At 38.2% G+C, this 25,679-nt stretch overlaps 1 pseudogene; it reads left to right on the top strand.

The window, feature by feature from the left end:
- Window positions 1-4,590: 4,590 nt before the first annotated feature.
- Window positions 4,591-25,679, top strand: part of LOC100955571 — a 28,797-nt pseudogene continuing 7,708 nt past the window's right edge.

The following is a 25,679-nucleotide window of genomic DNA, read 5'->3' as shown; positions in this document are numbered from 1 at the left end:
GCACTGATTCATACTCAACCTAGATATACCCTAAAAGCATTACGGCAGTTGAAAGAAGCCAGTCACAAAAATACTGTATGATGGCATGTGTATGAAATGTCCAGAACAGCAAATATGTAGTGACAAAGAACATAACAGTTTCTATGGGATAAGGAAGGAGGATTGAGGAATGACTGGGAATAGATACAAAGTTTCTTTCTGGGATGATGAAGTATTCTAAACTTAGAGACGCTGACACTACTGTGTAAACACACCTGAACTACCAAATTGTACATTTCAAAAGGGAAAATTTTACAGTATGTAAACAATATCTTAAATCTGTCATGAAACAAAACAAAACTGCATTGTTAAAAAAGTAACCAGAAGAACTACATAAGGAAGAAAAAGAACATTTTTTTGAAGGTAAGAAACAAAGCTAAATTTGCAACTGAATGACACTGGTCCACATTTTTTCATTCATAATTTAAGATGTACAAGAAAAAGAATCTTTGTGTGAATATTTGATAAATAAGTTTTTAGAAAAATGAAAGGAGATTGCAATTTTGCAGTGTTCTTTCAAATTTTCCATCTGTTTCAACTACACACACTGCATCTCTTCAATTTTTCATGGAAGTTTATTATTAACGGCCTCTTCCCTCTGAAATTAAAATCCTGTTGAAAAATATAAAGTGAGATTCTGGCATTGATCACAACAGATAGGCCAGTCACAAACACATATTTTGAATTGGAGTATAATAAAATCTTTGTTTCCTTTCCTATAATATAGTAATTAATTGTTTGTGGTGGTTTTATAATGTAACAAAATGTCATGTCTAGTAAATTAGTTTCAAAGAACTCGGCTACTTTCCTTCCCAGCACTGGCCAGCCACTACCCTTAAGTTTGAAACACCTAAAAATGTGAACAGTAAAAACAAATCAAAAAGAATGAAAGGAGAAAAAAATCATTATTTTACTGGCTGCTTTTTCAAATTATAGTCTTCATTATTTCAACTTGACTTTCTTTAGAAGTCCCTGCTACGATTTGGTGCAACCCGGAAGAAAATCCGTACAATGCTAAATTATTTAACATATGTAAACCAATACACAGGAAATGAAACATTTTCCTTTCAAATGAAACGCACTTCATACAAGTTGCAGTGTCAAGAAGCCAGAAAAATAAAGTCATAATCCTCCCCCCCCCAATGACTGGTTTAAATGTTCTCCAAACCCTGACCGTTAAGAAATAAGGAGGCAAACAATGATAATTACAATTCAGACTCTGACTTTAAGCTTAGTCTGTCACAATCTTCACTGTCTTGCTTACAGGAGTCAGTTCTTCCTGAGACACCAAGAGAAGGACATAACAAAAATGAAGATGAAATAAATAACAGATAGGGAACAGCAATCAAATTAGGTAACATTTTGCTCTATCCTCTTAGGCAAGAATGTTTCTGTTGACTTTGTAGATTTCACAATTTTTTTTTTTTCTCAACAGTAAGATACATTTTAAATGGCAGAGGGGGTTTCTCTTCAGATCGTATAAATCTTTCGCCTTTTACTAAATGGCAGAGGGAAGGAATTATTTAGTAGGCAGAACAGAAACTAAGGGGAAATGTCAGACCATCTCCTAAACTTTTCACACTCTCATAAATGATTGGTTCCTAATTACTTGCCTTTGGGATTCTGTTGCTTTCTCCATGGGGAAAATGGTACTGGTGCCCTGAGAAGACAGTTTGTTTGTGATAATGTTGTCTTACATTGGCTGACCTGATCAAGATACTGTATCAAATCCCTGCTGGCAATAAAGTTCATATGGAGATGTACCAGGCAAGAATAGGAAGACAAAAAAAATAAGGGTACACTTTCCCTGTTGACATTAAAAAATAATAAAACCTGTGCAATGAAAATGGTTCATTATTGAATCACAAACATGAAAGCCCAGAAATAATCCCAAGTACATACGAAAATTTAGATTGTCCTAAAGATCGCATTTCAAACCACTGGAAGAAAGATAGACTATACATTGTTCTGGAGGAACTGGTTAGCTATTCAGAAAAAGACAAAATTTTATCTGTACTTCACATCACAAACTAGAATAAGTTCGAATTGGATCACGGTCCTAAATAATATAAATTAAACCATTCATATACTAAAGGAAATCATAGCTGAATTCCTCTAAACTTGGATGTGGGGAAATTTGTCTATGTAGTATTCAAAAGCTAGCAGCAATGTAAGGAAAGACTGATAACTTGGGTTACCTACATATTTTTAAGTATTTGAATGACAAAGAAAATATAATTGGCCCTCGAAAACAGCAACAAACTGGGAGAAAGTCTTTGTAAAATGTACCATCCCTAACTCTTAAAAGTTGGGGACAAAGAACCAAATAATCTGATGGAAACATGGAGAAAAGAATTCACAAATAAAAAATATAAAGCAGCCCTTTAAATACATGATAAAATATTCAAAGTCATTTATAACTAAAGAAATGTTAATTAAAGCAACACTTACATATATTTCTTACCTATCAGTTTATTGAAAATTGTACAAGTTTGATGTTCTACTTTGTTGATGAGGTTGTAGACAAACAAGCCCTCTTATACACTGCCATGAAGAATAAAAACCATTATAATCTTTAAGTGAAAGGTTGGCAATATCTAATAAAACTACCTGAACTTACCTATGGCTCATAAAATTATACTACATACATAATTTCAACAATTATGAACAATATGAAATATGAAAATATATACACCCAAGGTTGTTCATTGCAGCACTGCTTGTGTTTAAGTGGAACTATAATCTAAGTTCCCAGATGTAAGGAGAGTGGGCAAATAAGCTATGGCACCCACAAAGTAGAATACTATACAGCTAAGTAAATGTTAAGAAATCTCTATTAGCTGTTATGGAGTAACTGCCGGGATATATAATCAAATAAAGAGGCTGAGTGCAAAAGATTATCTATAGTATTCAATGTATGAAGGCTGTCTGGAAAGCCCCAGCCCTGTATGTCTCTAGTTTTCATATTACATGGCTGGATACTTTCCAGACAGCCCTCACTTACTACCTTCTATATAATAAGAGACACTAACAAAATATATCAATCTCTTCTCTTTTCTGCAAAATGGAACACAAGAAGGATAGACTAGAATTTCTTGAGAAAGGTCACCTACAAGGAGAAAGTAAAAACAGAGTAGAGAATGGGGGGGGGTGTTGAAATGACACTTCTGAGCATACCTTCTAGACTGCACATTCCAGCCCAACTACCTCATCATTTTCATACCTCTTCAATGATTCTAAAGAGAAACATTTTGCATTTTATTCATTTGTTTATATTTTTCATGACTGAAAATATTAACTTCTATTACTTATTATTGTCAATCTCCCAAGCAGGACAGAGAAAGGATCTGTTTATCTAGCTGATTTTCAGACCGATTTCCATACAATCCCATTTCCACCTCATCTGTCCCTCCTGACTTTCAGAAATATTTGGTGCCCCCAGTAACTGAGGCTTTCTGTGGTTCCATGGTACAAATCACCCGGGTTTCTGCACTCCCTTTGTGTTAATTTACATTTCCGTTTTCTTGGTTTGCTACGCCCATCTACTTTCTGGCGTCTAAAATCTGTCTTCTTTTCTGTATATTTTGTTCATGCGAGTTTGTGCTTTTCTTATATCCTCAATCATGATTTCAGTGGAGCTTGGGTAGTAGTGGAGATCAGCCTGAATTTTATATCTCTTTTTGGCAGCTTTAGGTGATTAAGGAAGGGGATTCTAAGCCAAGGGAACCCCGTCGGTCACTGGAGTTTTGCAGTGTTTTGTGGTGAGGCGATAGAGCTTGTGCTGCAGAACGTGGCTCTGCCGTTTACTGCACAACCTCTGTGGCTACATCACCCCAGAATTAAAATGATGTCATACTACTATCTACCTGTTAAGAGTCTTCTGAAGGGTAAATGGCCTTATACCTGTAAAAACACTTAAGATATTGCCAGCCACAAAATAATCATTCAATAAGTACTAATTTTTATTACTATTACCAGAAAGCTCAAAGAACAATAGCCATTATGTCTGTCTTCAACAAGCCCTATAATAGGAACCCTAGATAGTGCCATGAAGTCACTGCCATTTGTGTTGTAAAGTAAATGCTCGTGACCATCTCACCTGTTGTTACTTTGGTGTCTAATTTTCTGACATCTAGAGTGATACATTTAATAGCAGTAGAGAAATGGTACACAGTTAACTTTCTGTTTAGTTAATTTGTTTCTTATCAATTAACTATGTATTCATTGACTCAGTAAAAACGGAGAATTAGACATATTGGAAAATTAAACACTTATGTAATAGTGACTGCCAGATAGAACCATATGTGGAATGATAACATAGGTGAAAAAATGATTCGTAAAGTACTTAAGGAACAGTCAATGAGTAAAAATAGAAGAGAAAGTTGAAGATGATATAGAATCACTGAAATCTAATTGGAAGTCGCCTGTCCATGTGCTGACTGGCGGGGTGGTGACTGGCCCAGCCACTCTGCTTTCCTGCCACGCCCCCAGGCCTGAGCCCTGGAATTCCCAACGCTGTCAGGCCCGAGTCCTGAGGTTCCAGCTTGCAAGATGACACTCAAGGTCAGTGAGGGTGAGGATGGGGGCAGCATGAACACAGCCCTCTCTGACCTCTACCTGGAGCACTTGTTGTAGAAGTACAGCTGGCCAGAGGCTGTGACACACCAGTTGGATGCTGTAACTGAGGACATGTACACCAATCACTCTGCAGCCTCAGTAACCCTGCATGGGCCAAGGGGCAGCAGGTACAGCAAGCGAGACTCATACAGTTTAAGGTTACACAGGAGCCCATGAGAATCACTCTGAAGCTGAATGAAAAACAATCCAGGGCAGTGGCCAGAATTCTTCACGGTGGCATGATTCACAGACAAGGCTCACTTCACCTGAGGGATGAAACCCTAGCACTCAATGGCACAAATGTGACTAATCATTCAGTAGATCAGCTGCAGAAGACGATGAAAGAAACAAAAGGAAAGATCTCATTAAAAGTAATTCCCAACTGGGCAGTACCTGTGGCTCAAAGGAGTAAGGCGCTGGCCCCATATGCCAGGAGGTGGCGGGTTCAAACCCAGCCCTGGCCAAAAACTGCAAAAAAAAAAAAGTAATTCCCAACCAGCAAAGTTGTTTTCCTACACTACAGACATTCATGAGAGCTCAGTTTCACTCTGATCCCAAAAAGGACAATCTGATCCCTTGCAAAGAGGCAGGACTGAAGTTTGTTACTGGGGACGTAATTCAGATCATTAAGGATGACAGCAATTGGTGGCAGTGGCAGGTGGAAGGCCTCTCTAAGTAGTCAGCAGGATTGATTCCATCTCCCGAGTGCAAGAATGGTGAGTGGTGAGTGTGGCTCAGTCAGCTCCAACCATGGCCCCAAGCTGCAGTCCCTTGGGGAAGAAAAAGAACAATGACAAGTTCCTGGCCAAGCACAGGTCAAGTTTTGACCAGTTGATGTTGTTCCATAAGAGGAATTGGTTCAGCTGCCTACATTCAAGAGGATACTAGTTCTGATCGAGCCAGGTGGGTAGGTCACAGCCATGTTAAAAATGCCCCGCTCAGCCAGAATCCAAAGTTCATGTACCCTACCTCGTATACAACACAGTCGCTAAGAAAGAGTGAGGAAGATGGGACAAGGAGATGGGACAGAGATGACTAGGAGCATCTCTGCCAACAACTTCTAAGAGTTTATCAGTTAACAGGGCAATATGTTTGGCACCAAGTTTGCAACAGTACAGCAGATTCATAAGCAGGACAAGACTGCCATCTTTGACATTGAGCTCCAAACCCTGGAAGCTGTTAAGTCAGCAGAACTTTCACCTTCATGGGTAGGTTCATCACACGTACAGACCAGGGCACTCAGATGGAAGCCCCACAGCAGTATGGAAGGACTCTGAGGCCAGCCACAGCCAGTAGGCTCACTACTTTGACCTGTCACAGACCAACAGTGATGCTGATGAAACCTTTAAAAAAATTGCAAGAAGACTTTGACCACACATGCAGTTCTCCACAGTGGGTGCCTGTCTCCTGAGTTTACTACTGTGTTTCACCCAAAAGAAGACACTGTCTTATATTTATTTTTTCTCAAGAAGACACACTAGGGCTTATTTTCAGGGGGATGTCTTATTTTTATTAAGTATAATACAACAATCTACATTTATTCAAATACAGTTAAGTCATCTTCTTCTGGACCTGACAGGGGGAGCCGACCTTGTTGGTGGGGCTGGCGCTAGTGATGCGTGAACTCCTTTCCCCTAGCCATTCACATGTGCACAATAGGAGCTGGAATAAAAGGTATTCCAGTCTTCCTTACTGCTCCGGGAGGAAATGCATAGCATGGCTATGCAGGGTGTCTGCATAGCCACGTGCATCACTAGGTCTTATTATTGGGGTAGTGCTTATATTTTACAAATGCATAGAAATCCTGCTAGGGCTTAATTTTTGGATAGGTCTTATTTTCGGGGAAATACAGTAAGTTCACAGAATGTGGAGACCCTTATGCTCCTCTCTGGCATTTATAACTACCTTCTCTTTGCTTAAGACAAACAGGGCTGCTCCAACTAGTTTTGTGCCAAGCTTCCAGCTACCTGCAACTACACTAATTAAGCTAAAAGGATTCAGTCTTCTTGCCCAGGCTTCTGCAGGGCTGATATTTGATTTTCCTGATACATGGGGCCCCATTGATAGGAATTTCAAAAAGATCTCTGGAAATTGGGGATAAAAAGTACTATGAGAATGTAACTGCTAATCAAAGATGCTGCACACACACACACACACACACACAAAGTGGATGCTGTCCCTCTGAAGTCTGCCCTCCTTCAACTTTCTCAAATGTCAAAATGAAACAGCTGTGCAATAGAATGACATCTGCTCTAGGGAGACCCTCAAAGGCAATAAAAATTTTTCTGTGTTAAAAAAAAAAAAAAAAGGAAATCTAATTGGAAGATTGAGTCATAATATTTCTATTGAACTCTTTCATGAATTATTTGAATTAATTACTCACTGCCAGGGATGAGTTGTCAAGAAATGAGTGGAACTTTAGGATTCAGGGACACTTCCTTGCATGGAGCTCTTACAAAGGTCCTGGAAAGGGTTCCAAAAATATGGTCACGGGTTTACAAACTTTGGAAGAGGAAGCTGTTTAACCATAATCAGGAAAGACTATTGTCTCTTTGTACTCTTACTCTCCTTTAATCACCTTTCCCTGTGGAAAGTGACATTGCAATGCCTGTGGGAATTTTGGGAATCCTGCAAAGCAGAATTTCACTGGAGGATGCATCTCATTTGGGTTTAACGGGATATGTATTTGTACAGTGCTCTGTATATAGTGAGCCTATTGTGAACCATCTTAGAATAGGAATGAACTCTAGAATACTTTCACTTCTCACTGTGTGAACTCATCATGTGCCATGGTCCAAATGGTGCCATACATTCTGTTATATGAATATGCCCTACAACTCTCGATACTGGAGTCATTGAAATGTGCACAGCCAGGAAGTAGCCCGTAGAAATTTCTTCCAGTCATCAATAGTATGAAATTATAAGCAGTACATTCAATTCTCATGAAGCCTAGTCAAAACAAAAGCTACTATCCGTCAAGAATATACTCGATGATGCAGCATATACAATTACAGACATCACATATTTTTAAATGAGAATTGTACACAAAATTGAACTTCTCCAAATTCCTTTGCTTATAAAGCATACACCTTCAATAGTACTACAAAGAGCCAGGACATCAGAATGTGAACTTGTCTAACATGTACATCCCAAGGTATTAGACTGTATCCTAGCATATCTGATAAATCTTGTCCTGATGCTGTCTGGCACATCCAGAAAAATCAGTGAGTAAAATTGCTACTAACAGTACAAAGAATCCTGAAGAAACAAGTGTTTCAGTCACAAAAGCTGAAAAAATGTTCCATACGATTGATCAATAAGTCAATGTATGCCATTTAAGAGTAATTTGATTACACAATTATGTAGCTCAATACCACGCAGACGCAATTTGTTAATGCATTTGTTTTTGTGCATGCTCTGATTTCAGATTAATTTTACGTTTTTAGACTTATTGATCACACCAAAAATCAAAGTCTTACAGAGGTGTGTGAAGCAGTTATGCGGTTAATTAATAAAGATAAAGTTTCAAAATTCTGTAATGTTTGTAGTACTTGTCAGCTTTTAAAATTTCCAAAAATTTATGAGGTTTTTAATTTTTCTAAATGTATATTTTCATACATAATTGAATACTCGTAACTTTTAGGTTCTTCTTGAAAACCTATAGTATAGGTTCATTGTGAGGTTGAGAAGATTTTGTATATGCGTAGCCCACTGTGCATGCCTCTCTCACGAGTTCTCAAAAACTTCTAGCTCTGAGCAGTACATATAAGCAACCAGCAGAGTTGAAAAACTCAAGTGACTGCTGTGCAACTCAGTGTCTCAACATTATATTCAGATATAATATTGAATTATAATAACTGAATTTAACCAAGAAGTTGAACTATGTGATATGGTAATAATTTTCACCTCTAAGATCTCTAATAATGTACATGTGGTCCAGAACTTATAGGACAGAAAAGGCAAATATCAGAATAATAGAATAGGAAGCATAGCTCTAAAACGTACCAGGAACTTGGAGGGGATAACACACACACTTGAACAAAGTGATCAAAAAATAATAAGGTACAACTCATATCCTATTTACTATTTATTCAAAATCTATTTTTCTATATTTAGGTAATTTTTCCTTTTCTTTTTTATATCCTTGCTAGTTTTATTATTTTCTTGTATAGTCGTTTAAAATACTAGTATTAGGTTTTACCTCAGAACTTTTCCTTCTATGCTCTCACAGTATTTTTCTTTGAAAATTCTGACGTGTGCCTCAATATCCCCTCATCTATAGCTCTTTAGTTCCTGTGCTCACTGAACTATTGGGATACTTTCTGTAGCCTTTTCTCTCACTCCAACTCCTTCCTAACTGCCTGCTCATTCTTCCCCCTGGCCTGTACGTAAGCCCCCTTCATGTCATTCTTTCCCCACTTTCCAACATCACGGGCTTCACTGTTCAATAGAAGCACCCTCTAGGAAAAGCTAATTGCTTCGGGAATTTCTATTCCCTGAAGCCAATGGGAAACTTTTGGAATCTTCTATTAGTCTCCAGATAGAAATCCTACCTCAATCAGAGATAATTATTAAACCAAGCAAGAGGATTTCAATAGTCTTCTCAAATTGATCCCAAAGATGCCACCTGCAAGGCTTCTGCCTCATTCAGCTTTAGCCACTTTCAATTAACTGAACAGCATAAAGTGTTCCCAAGGGAGTGGGAGCAAACAAAATCCAAATTACAAACAAGCAGAGATATCTGAAGCAATTAAGCCCTTGGTGGTTTAACTCCAGGGTGCCCAGAAGTCTTGTTCAAGGCCAACGACCCAATTGGAGTGGATACAATATAAAATCAGTTCAATCCCATGAAGCAGCTAATACCTGATAAATTCAGGCTGTGTAGACAGTTATGTTACATAATTGATAAGAGAAAAAAACAACTTGTGGCCTGAGTGACCTGAGTTAGCACCCTCCGCAGGCCAATTCTCCAAAGCAATGTCCAGATTTCCACCTCACTTTGCGAACTTGACCTCACGTACTTCCTAGTGTAACATAATGTTCTACTGTAAAACTGTATTTTATAACTTATTGGGACCCCATCAGACAATCTAGGCCAAGTGGCCCTTTAAATGCTTGTGCCCCCAGAAGAATAAGCAGTCCCCTTTCTTGTAATTTGGCAGATTTAAAGAAGAGCCAGTGGAGAGAAGTGGGTAAAAAAGAGAGCAGAGGTTGGAAAAACAAAATAGAAACCGAAGCAAAGAAGTGCATGTGTGTGAGTGATTGAAGTAACAAAGTGACGCCAAAAGAATAGTCCTCAGAGTGAATCCCCATAGCTGTGCGTATCTGATGATGGACATCAGAGAAGCATTTCAAAGGTGCTTATGTTTTGACTGAACACAGGATTACAGGAGTTTCCTGCCAAGATTCAGGGAGGGAGGCAGATATGAAGTCCCACTTTTTCCTTCCTTCCACCCTCTCCTCCCCTCCCAGTGTTATCATTGCTGAAGCAGCAGCACAGAGGGAGAGTTCTGGGACTGAAGAGGCTTATCTGTAATAGCAGCTTATCTATGGCTAGCAGTAGACCTTGAAGTTAAAACTAAAGGAATTCCAGCCCTCCTGCCACTTCTCTTGTTCTCAACCCGATTCCAGTTTCTTACTGGCCCCTTTCTCCTAGTTTATGCACTTCAATCAATCAAGCAAGAAATTAGAGCATATTCAGGTCCCACAGGGCTGCAAGAAACATGCAAGGACTGGGGGCACAAAGATAGACAAGGTACTCTCTCTGACACCAGAAAACTTACATCATTATTGAGGACATAAGGCATAGACATTAAAGGACCAAAACAAGGCTAGAGGCCAGGTGGTATATATTGAATGTCAATGCACATGAATGGGCTCTGGGTTCTAAGGAGAAAGAGTTCAGCAGGGGCCTAGGGTTTGGGCTCACGTAGTAGACCAAGAAAATAGATACGGTTTAATAGACAGAGTTGAGGAGGATAAGCAACTGGGAAAAGGATCACAGAATGTGCAAAAAGATAAAAAATTAGGCTGGCTTTTTGGAGGAAGTAGACCAGCCAGGTGTCTCAAGGTGATGAAGGAAAGGAAAATTCAACTCAGACTCTGGAGGCCTTTAGATATCAATCTAAAGGATTTGGACTTTATTCTGAAAGATGTGGAAAACAACTAAATCTTTAAGGAAGGGCATGTCTGCTCTGTCGTTTGTTCATGAATGCACATAGGTACACATGTGAATGTATTCATTAATGTTTCATTTATTCTCTACCGTACCTCTGCAAAGGATCTGAGGCTTATAAAAACAGAAATCTATAGCATCTGAAAGAGCAAGTAGGTAAAAATGTCAAAGGTAATTTTAAAGTTATATAAGAAACTAAACCTAGGGGATGATAATTCATATTTTTAAGCCAGAATAATTTCAAATGTAATGAAGTTATGAGGATAAGCAAATAAATTGGTGGCTAAGAAGAGAGAGCACAGAAGTAATTCTTAAGATATATAACTTAAAATTTAATAATAAGTGTGATTTGAATATATATTTATAAATGAGTATAATAAATATATAAGAAGATAATCCTAACATCCATCATGAAGGTCAATTGTCTTTGGGATTACTACCACTCACTCTGCAGGGACTCAAATCGTGGAATCCTCAGCAAGTGCCTTACATGGTCTTTATGCACTAGTCCTCTAAGCTATAATCTGGCATGTATCACTGGACTCCCTTTTTGTAGGACTACTGATGGACATGCCTAGTGAAGGTGACACCACAGCAAGTGGTGGTGACACATGCCAAAGCTACCCTGGCTGCTGCCCCCAGTTCTGTCTGTCTTCCTGCAGGCAGGAGGTGAGGAGGGTATACTGTCTGCATGGAGGGCCCTGGCACGTGTCACTATGACACACAATAGTGCTGCCTACAATCATTGTAGTTGGCCCCAGTGGATTCTGAGATAATAATGGAACAAAAAACCTTGGTTTTCAATCTGTTATTTATTGCAGCCACCTCAACCTTGAGTCAGCCAAGAGAGTCCATGAATGAGAGATTTGTTATTTTCAGAACTGTCCCTCTTCTTTAACACCTGGGTCATTATCTGGAGCCATCAGGGCCTCTTCTCTTTCTCCCTTTAGTATTTAGAGCTGAAGGAGACTTGCTCTTCCAAGTCACAATGCCATAGCAGCCCTTCCCACCCAACTTCACAGAGACCCAGCCATAGGCTAGACCCAAGAACTTGCTAGAAAAGGAAAGCTGGACCAAAGTAGTATATACATTGCAAATTTCTGAAGGCAGAAAAAGCACCTTTACATTTGAGGAACAGCAGTCATGTAGCAAACAATTATAGATGATTACATAGAAGTATAACCTTTCTGTCAATTTCCTGCTTTCTAATGATTATAAGAAAGAAAATTTGAGAGGAGAGGCAAGAAGGCTGACTGCAGTCATCAGTCACCAGATCATCTCAGAAAGAACAAACATATTAGATGGGAAAAAAAGAAACCATAATGTTTCTTAATGTGTAATTCACTTGTAATTCTGAGGCACAAGTACCAGAACCTACTGGATATTCCAAGGGAAGCAATTGCAGAGCAGAAAAAGAGGAAATAAGATTTTGGCAGAAATCAACATCCAAAATATTTGAAACCCTGTGGAAAGGGTAGGTGAGAGTGTATGTTTCTCTTCCCCTCACAACTCTGGCAGACTGCAGGCTTCCTCACATTTGGAGAGCTTCTTTACCCTTATTAGACCAAAAGTTGATTCTGCCAGTGAACTGGGAGCATGTTGAGAAAAGGGAACCAGATTCTGGCTCCTCCGGGCTCGCCTCCCCTCAAACTTGGGCAAAGGCAGTGGGTGCCATACTGCTTTTCCACCCATTGTGTGCCTTTGTCTTCTGCAGGGAGCCTCAGTCTCAGTTTTCTTGTCATTGCTGCCCACACAAACATTCCCCTAATTCCTTCCCAGACTGTGCTGGCCACAGGGGACCACAGTTTCAGCTCTCCCTCATTCTGATTCTTCCCTTCTCCTGCCCACAGCTGCTAAGGCAACCAAGGAAGTTTTCATATGATTCAGCACAGAAGTCACAAGAAACGATCGAGCACCCACTTCCCCTCTGCTGGTGTATTCACCATAACAAGGATCCCACAGAGAGTAGAGCTCACGCCTTCCTCTTATAGACTTCCAGCAGACCAAGGGGTGCTCAGACTGTGAACTCCCTGCCATCTGACTCTCCCTGATGCTGTCTTTCCAGCTGCTCCAGCAGAGTGGAGCATACTCTGAAACAGAGAAACATCAAATCCGCTTAAGCACTCCATAGGCAACTTGCCACCGCACACTTGCTTCTTCCTAGCAGTGATTGAACTTAAGGGATCATGAGTCAGGCCTGCCGGCTGTTATCTTATACCTCCAGAATGCAATCATGGTGCTCAAGGTCACATAGGAGAGATTTATGAACTATTTTTGGGAGGTGAGGGTGCTCACCCAGGCAGAACTGAAAGGAACATGTGGTGTGGGTTCAAGCCATAGTGCAAACATGAGGTACCCCTGTCCCCACAGGAAAGCTACATTTTCAGTCCATAGCAGGATCCTGGATGGGGAAGCTCCTGGCCAACAGTGTCATTGCTGGTAGCCTGATCTAGTTTGGGTTCTACTTATGGTCAGACCCCAGAAGGTGATCCAAGGGGCAAGAGAAGGGGGAGAAGAGTGAAACACATTCTCATCTGCCAGACTTTGAATCCCCACAGCCTCTCCCCCACAAGCAGACTTTCTGGCTCCCCAGCTTCCTGGGATCTGCCTGCACATCCCTTTTGCCTACCTTTGTGGAGTCTGAATGCAGGCTAACCTGACCCACCCTATCTACCCTAAATTCTACTCACCTTACCTGTACTGGAGCATAAAAATGAATGACCTGAGAGCCCCAGAACCTCACTCACTGCCTGGGTCATTTCAATTCTTCTCCTAACCAAATAGAGGTGATCACAAGTCCCATAACACATACTGACTCTTTCCTCTTACCTAGTGGCAGGGAGGACAACTCATTCAACCCAGTACAGCATTTGATGACTCAATTATACAAGGTGTGGCTGATCCTTACCCACAAGTACCACCTACTCACTTAGAGATTAAAAAACATGTCCCAATATAGTTCATACTGTTAAGAAGACAACAGATTGAGAGAAAGAAAAAGTATTGCAAAGTCCTCCACCTCTCTTTGTTGATAAAGGCACAGAAAATCTGCCCACCTACATAGTACTACTACTACAGCCTATAAATAACTAGCAATCTATAATCAAGGCATCCATTCAAAACCTAGGCCCCCATCAACACACCCATAATCAAAGCCAAATGTCCTTACACAACATATACTTCAGGCATACCCTTAAAAGTGAGAGGGGATAAATATACCACCTACACAAAAGGAAATCCCAAAACAATATGGGACAGCTGCTCCAGATGAAAAGGAATCAGTGCAAGAACTCCAGAAGTATGAAAAATCACAGTGACATCTAGTGTGTTCCATTGGATCCCAACCAAAATGAAAATATTGAAATGACACATAAAAATTTTAAGATATGAAGATATTAATTATAAGGAATCTCAATGAAATAGAAGAGAAAATGGAAAATCAACTCAAAGAAACAATAAAAATAAGAAAATGAGTAAAATGTTTACTAAAGGGACAGATATATTTAATTAAAAAAATAGAATTTCTGGAAATGAAAAGTTATTCAGAAAAAATGCAAAACCCAGTGAAAAGTTTTAAGATTAAACTAGACTAAGCAGAAGAAAGAATTTCAGAGCCTAAAGGCAACTCTCTTGAATTAACACAGAATCAATGAACAAAGTCTATGAGAAACATGTGATTATGTAAGAAAACTAAACATAAGAATCAGAGGAATTTCTGAGGGCGTAGAAAAAAAGAAAAAATCTTGGAAAACTTATTTGAAAGAATAATTGAAAAAAACTTCCTTGGTCTTACTAGAGATTTAGACATCCATATACAAGAAGCCCAATCAATGCCTAGGAGATTCATTGCAAAAAATAGCATCGTGAAGTCATTTAGTCATCGGACTGGCCAAAATTAACTCAGAGGAGAAACTTCTATAATCCATGAGATGAAACATCACATAATTCACAAAGGAAAACCACCAGACTAACAATGTACTTCTCAATAGAAACTTTATAAGCCAGAAATGAATGGGGAACAATCTTTAGCCTCCTTAGACAGAAAAACTTCTAGGCAAGAATTTTGTATACTGCAAAACTAAGTTTCATAAATGAAGGAGAAATAAAGTATTTTTCAGACAAGCAAACACTAAGGGAATGTGTCATCAGTAGAACTGCCCTATCAGAAATGCTTAGAAGTGTTCTATACACAGAACGGGACAATTGATACCCAGCAGTGTAAAGATGCCTAAAAGTTAAAACACATAGCTCTTATAAAAAAGTAACACAGAGAAGAGAACAAAGTAACTAGGTAATAATCAAAATGATGACTAGACAGTATCTCGTATATCAACATTAACATTGAATGTGAATAGTTTTAATGCTCCCAAAAGAGATGTAGATTGGTTGAATGAATTAAAAAACACAACCCAATTTATTTTGTCTCCAAGAAACCCATTTTACTCACAAAGAATTCTCTTAGACTTCAGGTAAAGGGATAAAACAAAGTTTCCATGCAAACGGAAACCAGAAGTGAGCAGGAACAGCTATTCTCATATCAGATCTTTACATCAACAATGGTACAAAAAAGAAAACAGGCAAATATGGCCATTATATAATGATAAAGGAATCTATTCAACAAGAAGATATAACAATTCTGAATATATGTGAACCTAATACAGGAGTTCCAAGATTTACAAAACATGTTGCACCAGATCTAAGGAAAGAAATAAATAGCAACATTATAGTAGTCAGGAAATTCAATACTCTGCTAACAGAACTAGGCAGATCATTGAGGCAGATCAATAAAGAAACACTTGACCTAAAAATGATGTCTAACAAATGGAACTAACATTTATAGAATATTCTACTCAAAACTGCAGAATATGCAATCTTTCTCTTATCACCTGGAATATTTTCTAAGATAGATTATATATTAGGCCATAAAACAAGTCTCAGCAAATTTTAAAAAATTTAAATCATACTATCTATTTTTTCAGACCACAATGAAATAAAACCAGAAATACATGGTAATTAAAAACTGCCAGCAAACGATCCTTGGGTTATTGACAAAATCAAGATGGAAATCAAAAAAATTATTTTCAAATTGAAAAACAAACATGACACAAGTTTTCAAAATCTATGAAAAACAGATAAAGTAATGCTAAGGGGAAAGTACTAAGCCTTAAATGCCTACATCAAAAAAAATTAAAAGAGAAAGAAAGAGAAAGATCACAAATTATCAACCTAATGTCACATCTCAATGAACTAGAAAAAGAATAACAAACAAAGCCAAAAGCTAGCAGAAGGAAAGAAACAAAACTCAGAGCAGAATTACATGAAATAGAAACAAAAATTTAAAAGGATCAATGAAGCACAAAGTTAGTTCTTTCAAAAGATAAACAAAATTGACAGACCTCTTGCAAGATTAACAAGGAAAGAAAAGACCCAAATAAGCTTCAATTAGAAATGAAAAAGGAGATAGTACAACTGACACTACAGAAATACAAAATATCATCTGTAAACACTATGAAAATCTTTACACACATAAACATATACCCAGAACCCAGAACCCAGATATAAAGCCATCCTCGTGTGTGTACAGTCACTTTGTGAAACTCATCTTTTACAAAGCAGACAGTAATAGACACTGGGGAAAAGAAGCCCTATTCAATAAACGATGCTGGAGAAATTGGATAGCCACAGGTACAAGAATGAAACTGGACCCCTATTTTTTGCCCTTATACAAAAATTAATTTGATATGGATAAACGACTTATGTATAAGTCATGGAACCATAAGAATTCTAGAACAAAATGTGGGTAAAACTAGTTTAGATATTGGCCTAAGACCCCAGTGACAATTACAGTAGCAACAAAAATAAATAAAAGGGACTTGATTAAATTAAAAAGCATCTACACAGCTAAGAAACAATCAGAGCAAGTAAACAACCTACAGAATGGGGGAAAATATTCACAAACTATACATCTGATAAAGGGCTAATAACCAAAATCTACAAAGAGCAAGAAATAAATTATAAAAAATAATAATTCCATTAAAAAGTGGGCTGAAACCACAAACAGACATTTTTCAAAAGAAGGTACACAAATAGCCCATCTACATGTGAAAGAAAATGATCAGCATCATTAATCAACAGAGAAATACAAATAAAAACCATAATAAGATACCACCTTACCCCATCAAAATGGCTTCATAACAATTCTTATTATTCTTAATAATTATTATTATTAAGAATTCAAAAAATAGATCTTGGCATGGATGCAGTGAAAAATGAATGCTTATATATTATTGGTGGGATTGTGAATCAGTATAACTTCTATGGAAAACAGTGTGGAGATTCCTCAAAGGACTAAAGGTAGAGTTACCACTTAGTCCAACAAGCCCACTTCTTTTCTACCCAAAGGAAAAGCAGTCATTTTATCAAAAAGACCCCTATACTCAAATTTTTTTCATAACATAATTTACAATTGCAAAAGATAAGTAATCAAGTTAAGTTCCCATCAGTTGTTGAGTAGGTAAAGAAAATGTGGTGTATATATACCATGGAGTACTATATAGCCACAAAGGGGAATAAAATAATGTTATTGTTCCATGGAGGAGAGTATTATCCTAAGTGAAGTGTCTCATGAATGGAAAAACAGAGATCACCTGTTCTTGCTGATAAGCAGGAGCTAACTGAAGGGTATACATGATCATAAAATGGTGTATTTGAAACTAAGGACATTTGAAAGTAAGAAAGGGTGAAAGTGTGATGAGAGTGAGGGATAAAAACTTACCTATCACATACAATGTACCCTATTCCCGTAACAGGCACGCTAAGATCCTCGATTTCAGCATTATACAACTCATCCATAACCGAACACCTTTACCATCTATTACTTTGAAATAAAAATACATATTAAAAAAAAAAAGAAGAAAAAGGTAAATTCTGAGTCTCTAGTCATAGATCCAGTAATCCAAGTCAATATTGACAATGACAATTGCTCAGTGAACTTAATATTAGCTAAAATGAACTATATTAAGAAAATTAGCAATTAGAAAGAGGATAACACTCTGCATCTCCATTAGCCAGAGCAGGAGCCCTCACTAGACATTTCATCAGTAGTAAAAGCCCACATTTATATCTCCCCCAAATCTACCTCCAAAGATGGATAAGATAGATTAGAAGACTATCACATACTAATGATTTCCCCTGTAGAGTTAAGGACATGCTCTCTATACCCATACGGATAGCAACAAAGACCTCTCAAGATAGCATATCAAGTACCACATCAAGGCATGCTATTTCTGTTTCAAACTGAGAGCTGTTCTTTGCTGTTGATTAGCATCTACAACTTAACTTTCAAAAGAAACCCAATCCAAACCAACACTATATACACATATTTATCAGTTTGCATTATATTCTAAGACCCCCTTTAGCTCCATAGAAATGATGGTGAAACTTAGATCATGATTTTTATAAGCCATTGTTTAGCGATTAATCTTGGTTAGTGGGGAGGATGGGTGATGTGGCTCAAGATTATATCTGGAAAACAAAATTTGAAAAACAAGTTTACCTATGTAATATAAAATTCTTGAGTCCAGTTCCATATCATTGTCACTTCCATGTCACTGCTCTAAATAAGAGCGAGACAGGCAAAAGGAGAATTATTCAGAAGGTCATAATAAAGGAGATATCACTCTGCAGACAGGAATACCATCTCAAGGATGCCAAGCAGAATAAAGTCAGTTAAGTAATAAACAATAGATATTCTTTACCTCTTTGTTGAGATGAAAAGGAAGTTCCACCTTTTATCCCCCTTCCTTAAGTTGCTTTTTAAAAGTTTTTTAGGAAATGCTCACAGAGAGACTATACTAGGTATATTTTCTTCTTTTTATTCAGACAGCTATTACATATCTCTAGTGGGCCCATAAAGAAATAATGTTGCAAACTAGATGTCCTAGAGGTGAAAATGTTAATACCATAGCCAGTCCTAGCATTTAGGTCTCATAAAATGATTGTGTCAGATAATGGGAGTGAGACTATAAAGTTCAAGAGACTATCAACTTGAAACTTGACATATAAAGAATCAGCATGCCCTTAGCTACAAGAATATAAACATAAAGACATAAAAGGTCGGCCTTTCTCAGTAGATGAATCAAAATCAAAAGAAGCAAATTTCCAGAAATAACTCAAAAAACATTTGTGACTTTGACCAAGAATACCTGGTTAGGACACTTTTGGCTCTACCCAAATTACTTTGAGTTGAGGTCAGAACAGCAAAGAACTCAAATGCTTCAACATGAGAGAATTGGTGTCCTATAAACTGAGTCTCTGGCCAGAAAGCTGGTGATCTTTCTGGCCCCCGATGAGGGTCTTTACATTCACAATCTGTATCATATCTTATCACAGGTCCCATTTTTGGTCTTTGGGACAGGGAATGGGAAAATGCACATGCTTTGTTTCCTGGTATTTGTAGTAAATTTTAATTTATGGTACCTATTTTAGTATTATCAGATTGACAGGCCTTTATTATTTAAGATAAATGATAATAAGTCTCATTTCTTATCAGGAAAAATATTTTTCTAAGATAGTACATGAGAATGGGAGTGCTCAATGAGGAACCAGCTTTCTTCATAACAGCATCATAGCCACTGAAAGTATGATGATAATAATCTGATGAAGATGGTGGTGGTCATGGTGGCAATCACAAGGCTTTTTATTGATTTTCTGTGTATAATACCATTCTCAGATTATTTTGTTTCTGTCGTCATAATCTTGGGTCATTTTGTTCTTCAAAATCATCTCAGAACTACTTGGACACTAAAGAATCATCTCTCAGTTCTAATAATGATGAAGCTTTAAAAATGTTTCTATCTGACTTCAATTCCAGATCAAACATTTTCTTGTAATATCCTTCATGCCAAATCAATTTATATATTCCATCCTACTAGTAGTGATTTTCATCCATCATCCTCTCTATGTTCTGTACATACAACTTCAATTCAATACCTGTGAAACTTCCTTTAATCAATCTGTCATGTTCATGCCTAATAGTCAATAAATAAATATTCAATCTGCCTGATCAAAGCAGATGCATGCCTATGTTCATTGTTGCCTTTCTTCAACAATTTCTTTATTTTTTTATGCTTAGTTTCTCCAAATCTGCTGCTTCTTTGTTTTGCACTTTTATACCATCTTGCCAATGCTTTCTTTCTAACAGTCCTTAAATCTTGCTGAAGCATCCTTCCATAGGGTTTTTAAATATTGCTATGTGATTATCTCACCCCGTATATACATATCATAGTCAGGATATGAATTCCTAATTTTTCAGGATAAAAAATAGTTTTTGTCAAAATTATCATTCTTTGCTTATAGCAAACTCATGTTTCTATCCAATGAAGAGTCCATTTCAAAAAATCAAAGCTATTCTGAGTATAAATATTCAGAGGTTAAAAGAATTGAATCTTTCCTCTCCCTAATAGAGACAAGAGGCAGTCGGCCACCACACAGAGAAAGCAGGCAAAAGTACCTGGATTCAGCAAACAGGAAATGAAGGATAAAAAGTGACCACAGCAGGTATTAACAGGAAGCAAAAAAAAAAAAATCTACTAATGAGAACATTGTTCTTTTATATTAAAACTCAGGCATTAAGAAATTTCTGCATAGATGTTGACGGAGACATGGAGAGAGGGGAAAACTTTTATACTGCTGGTGGGACTGCAAACTAATACAGCCTTTTAGAAAGAAGTATTGAGAATTCTCAAAGAACTCAAATTAGATTTCCCATTTGATCCCACCATCCCACTATTAGGCATCTACCCAGAAGAAAAAGCAATCATTTTATCACAAGGACATATGCACTAGATTGTTTATTGAATCTCAATTACAATTGCCAAGATGTGAAAACAACCTAAATGCCCATCAATTCAGGAATAGACTAACAAAGTGTGGTATATGTATACCATGTATACCATGAAATACTACTCTACTCAGCCATAAGAAAGATGGTGACTTCACATCTTTTGTATTAACCTGGGTGGAGTTGAAACACATTCTTCTCAGTAAAGTATCACAAGATTTGAAAATAACCAATGTACTCAACACTAACATGAAGCCAGTAGATGATCTAATTCATGCCCACACAGAAGAAAAATTCATTTCAATTCAAGTTGGGAAGAGGGAGCATGAGGGAGGGGGAAGAAAGAAGGAGGGGGTTGGGGTACTCCCATTGAATGGGCACAATGTAAGGGTGTATGGCACACCTTTTGAGTACAGTACATAACTATAAGAGGGACTCTACCTAACAAATTCAAATATTGTGATTTGGTTGTGTGTACCCTCACGTTAACTTGAAATAAATATATGTATTAGTAAAAAAAAAATTTTTGCATAAGTGTTATTAAAGCCCCTGATGGGGCAAAAGCCAAGCATGAGGGCCTGAGTGCAAGGGAGAAAATTCATAAGGTCCCAGATAGCAAGAATTTGGTTGTCAACATATACCAAAGGGTCTTGAGTCCTAGTGAGGAAGAACTAGAAATTAATGCCAGAGCCACGTTTCATATTGTTTGGAGCTAACATTAGTCAGTTATGTTCAAAATGTCATTTAAAACAGCAGCCATTAAAATAATGATGCGTATGTATCTTGTACAATTTGTTTTAAATATGTAAATAAACATGACAATGTAATATTTTGACATAGGGCCAGAGTTTTTATTGAGGATCTGTTGGTTCCATTCTGGGTCACAGTTGTCTAATAAACCATAGCCCAAAACATTGTTTATTGTTTCCTATTTCAGCACCTCTGAAGTGAAACAAAAACCTAATTATGGATACTTGTAGAGCAATCTGCATGCAAATCTTTCTAAGTTTACATTTCTCTTCTACCTTTCCTCACACCCATCCCTATATCTACATATTTTTAGTGACTTTCTTCAATTACTAGGTATTTTTTTATCTAAGCATTTATAGAATCAACAATCCCTTTATTTTCACAGTTATACTTCATCGATTTATGTATTTAAATTATAAAAATACACAAAACAATAAACAAGTTTAGGGATAAAGACAGCTGACCCTTGACTAGCATGCAGATTGCCTGGTGGACGTAGGCATGCCTGAGTGCAAGAAACAGGACATACTAGCTGTGACCCCCAACCTGCCCCAGGCACTACTTAGTGTGTTTGACCAAAGGAATGGAGAATCTCTGTTAATTTGGAGCTCAACAAATATAAGTTGGCATCTGTTGTGTTTGGCATAAATTTTCTTAGGCTAACTTCACAGTCAAGTTTAAATCCTCCCTCATTTATAAGTGAAGGTTCACCCCTATTCTTGCAACTCATCCTGGGCCAAAGTACCTACAAAATGTTGCAAGAAATAAGGAAAAAATAAAGTTTATCTGGCTCAGCCTCACCAGTGGAATTGTTGAATGGTAAGCACCACTGAGTGCCTCTTGACTCTGGGAATTCACAGAAGCTTGCGAGGGTTCCCTCACCCATAAATGCAGCCTTCTTGAGTCCAAATGGTATCCTTCCCCTCTATTTCCCCCAGCAGTACTGGGAGAGCCCCAGATCACTGAATAGGTGGTGTGGTCTTCCTTAGTCACTCTGTCCTTTCCTCAGGATGTGCTGTCTCCTACTCCTGGCACTAATCATGCTAGTGAGAATTCCTATTCCCCACATTACATCTTTGATCTCAGATCCTTCACTAGCCAAGTTGGGGGTGAGAGGAAAGTGACCTCCTTTAGTCCAGAGTCATATTTATCATGAAGCTGATGAAGTTTTAGGTCCCCTGTACCATCTCTGTCAAGGCCATGTACCTAATTTTGTATTCTTTTTTAAAAGAAACATCCCTCAAATAGATAAGGTTCAGACCCTCCTTCACCCCCTTTTAAATTTATTTAGAAGGCACAAAACTGTCCTATCTTATTACCATATTGTAGATATTGGAACAATGTTGTTTAAAATTTTCATGTCACCTGAAAGAATAGTGAAAATAATAGTGAAAATAATCCTTCACTTCTTAAAATTCCCCTTCCTCTCTCCACCGCTGAGGACTCATTAGCCTCATGGTAAGCTTGCCAGGTTCCACTTCCTTTCCTCACCTCAGAGAGGTCCCTTCTTCATATTATTTGGTCTCTAAAGGTTACAAAACATTTTAGTGGCCTTCCTTCCCATCCACAAACATCAGAGACATGTTTTCATAGATAAGCCCTTCTCATTTTTGTCAATCAACTTCTATGCTTTTTTTTAATTCATGAGTTAAAGAACTCCACGCCATTTTTGTAGACAAAACAGGACCTCAGCTGGCAATTGCATTAAGCTCTTGGTGTTTGAACAGATAACAAAGAAAACCAGAGATGGACAATAGGTTAAAGTGGCAAAAACAGATTTTTATTCAGTCACCGTTGCAATAGGGAGAAAGAGAGCTCAGAATTGGGCTCAATTCTAAAAGCAACAAGAATAAATGGGGTTTATAGTGAAGGAACACATTATGTGGGTGAGTGGATGGGAAATCACTAAGAGGAACATCAAGGGGAGGGTTGGATTTGCGTTGAAAGCAGGATGGGGTGAACAGAACTAAGTGGGCATCTTAGTTCATTCAGGTTGTAATGAAAAACGCAAAAATTAGAAGTATGAACAACGTATATTTATTTCTCACAGTTATGGAGATAGGTTCTAAGATCAAGGTGCCCACAGATTCAGTTTCCAATGAGAACCTGCATTCTGGTGCATAGACAGCAACATCTGACTGTCCTTTCACATGGAGGAAGGGACAAAGGGTCTCTTTCAGGCATCTTTTATAAGTTCATTAATTTCATTCATGAGGGTTCCACCTAATGACTTGACCACCTCCAAAATTCCCACCTTCAAATGTCATTGCATTGGGGATTAGGTTTCAACATATGAAGTTGGTGGGGCACAAACATTTAGCCTATAGAAGTAGGGGGATGAAGAGATTTGATCAGATATAAAGGATGGAAGATTCTTACTTAACTGACTTGGATGGATTCCTGCAATGGAGGACTCTTAAAGACAAGCCCCAAAGATTTGCCCTACTCTAAAAAGGGCTGTTTTGAGATGCCCCAGCTAAACTGGAGTTCCAGTACCAGAGCAGCTAGCAACCCTACCCCCATGGAAAGTGACTGTGATCTGGACATGATTGAAGGTCACAGGATCCTTCTTTTACCTGGCAGATAGCCTAAGGCCTAGTTGTCCTACCTGTGAAGACGGAGGCTCTCACATGGGAAATTTATATATACTTATACTACAGATGTCCTTCCTTGTGCCTTTTGTCTGTCCCATATCCAGTTTATGTCTGTGTGATCATAGCTGTGGCACTGGGAGCCTGATTTTGTGTTCTCCCTGGTATCTGAGGAAAAATACAACCTGAGACAGCACCTCGTTCTTTAGATGGAAGGTACAAATTCAGGAGACCACCACTATAGGAAACAAGGTCAATGATTTGTTACTTATAGACTCTGGGCAGAGGACACAATGAGTTGGGAAGGACGTCATCTTTCTCTGTGTCACTTGAGGCAGGAATGAGGAGTGAAGCAGCAAGAAAAAAGCCTTTGGCAACTAGTGGTATATATAAGAGAATAGGGTGTAGGTCACTTTAAGTCTGTGGGCAAGTGCCTCAATGGTCCAGTTAAAGGAAGTAGCAAAAAACAAAAACAAACAAACAAACAACAACAACAACAACAAAACATGGAGCCCAGTCTTCTAGGGGAGATGTCTGTAAGTTCTTCCAGCAAAAAAAACAGTCTGCTAGGAAAAACCCAGTCTGCTAGGAAAAACGCACCTAAGTTCTTGTCTCTGGCCACTGGCTTGAGCCATTTGGCTGTGGCGCAGACCTGGAAACTGTGTCAAGGGTGACTGAGCCCTAAATCTGGTATGAGAAAGTTAATGTTGTATTCAAAACAGATGTCGCGCCAACATAAAATGACAAGAATTTACTATAGGCTCCTAGGATCCTGTTCAGAGTTTGGTCAAGAGTTTTGGTATCATGGTTATATAGCCACTTGCAGACAAAACTTAAAGAATTAGCTTGAAGCTGTCTGTCTGCCTTTTTTTTTTTTTTAATGCCATGGAGCCATTTAAATAATACGGTATAGAACTGATTTAAAATAGGAAAATAAGCCACATCCTGTTTTTAAGCACTTGAACATACTTTCAAGTGAATTGATATCTAAATGCTTATGTGGTGATGGGACTATGGCTTACATCATTGTTAAATACTAGGTCCTGCCGGTTTGGTTCAAATAATAGTAGGGGAAGAGAGATCCCTTAAGGATGACTGAAATGACTGAAACCACATAGAACAATTGGTTCTCCTGTCTCTTCAGGCCTCGGGGTCCAGGGGGTAAGAATGGAATATTCTCAGAACTGGGAATTTTTTTCATGTTTTGTCTGTCATCTAAGTCCTGGACATAGGTTGAGATTGGAAAGGGCCACCTAAACCCCAAAGGGAGGTATTCTGGATTGATGGGCATAAACGTGTATACGTTATTCTCTATTGAGAATTGTTATTCTCTATTTAACCTTCTTGTGGATTTTACCATATTATCCACATCCTGAAAGTACTCCCATCTCCTGGGCTGCGGGTAAACATGTGGGTTCCTAGGCTCCATTCCAGATTTACTATCTCAGAATGTCTAGGGAAGGGGGCTGGGGGAGCTGTAGATTCAGCAGTTACCCCAGGTGGTCCCTATTATTAGGGAAGTTTGGGAACCCATGTCCTATGTGGAAATAATTTAAAATTCATTACAGCGGTGACACATAACCTTGACTGCATATTGAATTGCCCATACAGCTTCGAGAATCGCCTTCCTCATTAAGTGGCTCGATCTCGGGAGGCCACGCTTGGG

Source organism: Otolemur garnettii, unplaced genomic scaffold (assembly GCF_000181295.1).
Source record: "Otolemur garnettii isolate 467f Iridium unplaced genomic scaffold, OtoGar3 scaffold00089, whole genome shotgun sequence".
NCBI classification, from domain to species: Eukaryota; Metazoa; Chordata; class Mammalia; order Primates; family Galagidae; genus Otolemur; species Otolemur garnettii.
Note: the sequence above shows the minus strand (reverse complement) of the source record. Positions and strands in the feature narration are given on the sequence as shown.